This window comes from Dipodomys ordii, unplaced genomic scaffold (assembly GCF_000151885.1).
Source record: "Dipodomys ordii isolate 6190 unplaced genomic scaffold, Dord_2.0 Scaffold68, whole genome shotgun sequence".
NCBI classification, from domain to species: Eukaryota; Metazoa; Chordata; class Mammalia; order Rodentia; family Heteromyidae; genus Dipodomys; species Dipodomys ordii.
Window position 1 is genome coordinate 5,605,280 of NW_012267284.1, and position 1,496 is coordinate 5,606,775.

Sequence of the window (1,496 nt, forward strand, 5' to 3'; positions counted from 1 at the left end):
CAGTGGCTGAAGCCTATAATCCTAGCTACTCAGGAGGCTGAGATCTGCAGATTGTGTTTTGAAGCCAGGAAAGTCCATGATACTACTTCATAATCTCCAATTAAGCACTACAAAAGCTGAAATAGCAAAGCACTAACTTTGAGCAAAAAAACTTAGGGACAATGCCGAAGGGCCTGAGTTCAAGCCCCAGGACCAGCACTCACATGTGCGCGCGTGTGTGTGCGTGAACACACGCGCACACAAACACACACACACTCAAAAGAAAAAGAAAAGAGAAAACCCCTGAACATTTAATAAGGAAACAACACACACAAAGCTGCATTGACAGCAGCCAGGACCATGTGACTTCAAGAAGAACCCATAAGGGCTCCAAAGAGTAGCACAAAGCAGCTCTTGCATCTTTATCAACCTAATAAAATTACACTCAATCCAAAATTAACATTTGTGCTGCCTTCAAAGTGTATCCAAATGTGAGTGTGCACATTCCAAATACATGCTGGGTCTCTAACCATGCAAAATAAATACCCAGCCTGCCTCAATACCACCCCAATAACTGACAAGTTATATTCTCAATTACATAGTACCATTTCAATTTGACATATAATTAACTAAACAGCTATAAGACCAAATTATTGAATAAGTAAAAATACAATATATATGGATACACAGATTTCTATGCGAATGCACACATATTCACAGAAAAACTAGCTTGTAACATGAGACTACCAATATTCCACTAATTCTGACCTATAAAAACGGCAATATGCTGGACATCAGTGGCTCATGACTGTAATCCTAGCTACACAGAAGGCTGAGATCTGAAAATCCAGGTTTGAAGCCAGCCCTAGCAAGAAAGTTTGTGAGACTCTTACCTCCAGTTAACCATGAAAAAGCCAGAAATGGTGCCGTGGCTCAAAGTGGCAGCACTAGCCTTGAGCACAAAAGCTCAGGGACAGTGCCCTGGCCCTGAATTCAAGCCTCAAGACCGGCACCGAAAAAAAAAAAAAAAAGATTCAATCATGTATGTGTGAACTAACAGTTTCTTAAGACTAGATTTGAAAATACTATTATGGCATATATATACATATGTACACACACACACACACATACACACACGTGTATATAAATGGCTAAGTGCAGACAGGTAAGTCTATGAGACTCAACTCCAATTACACGGCAAAAAGCCAAAAGTGGAGTTGTAGTTCAAGTGGTAGAGCACACCTTGAGCAAAAAAGCTCAGGGATAGTGCCCAGGCCCTGAATTCAAGCCCCAGGGCCAGCACAATAAATAATCAAAACATACCCTGGTTAAAATTTTGCAAGGGTCTAATAATGTCTTAAAGATATGGGAAGGGGAAACAAAGGAGGAGGCTACAATGCTTGATAAGAAATGTACTCATGGGGCTGGGAAGGTGGCTCAGTGGTAGAGCGCTTGCCTTGCATGCCTGAGGCCCTGGGTTCGATTCCTCAGCACCACATAAGCAAAAAGAAAAAAAG

At 41.4% G+C, this 1,496-nt stretch overlaps 1 protein-coding gene across 1 annotated transcript in view; it reads right to left on the minus strand.

Annotated features, from left to right (window-relative positions):
- The window catches only part of Usp42 (ubiquitin specific peptidase 42), a 39,239-nt gene that overhangs the window by 23,836 nt on the left and 13,907 nt on the right, over nucleotides 1-1,496 (minus strand). The window lies entirely within an intron of this gene.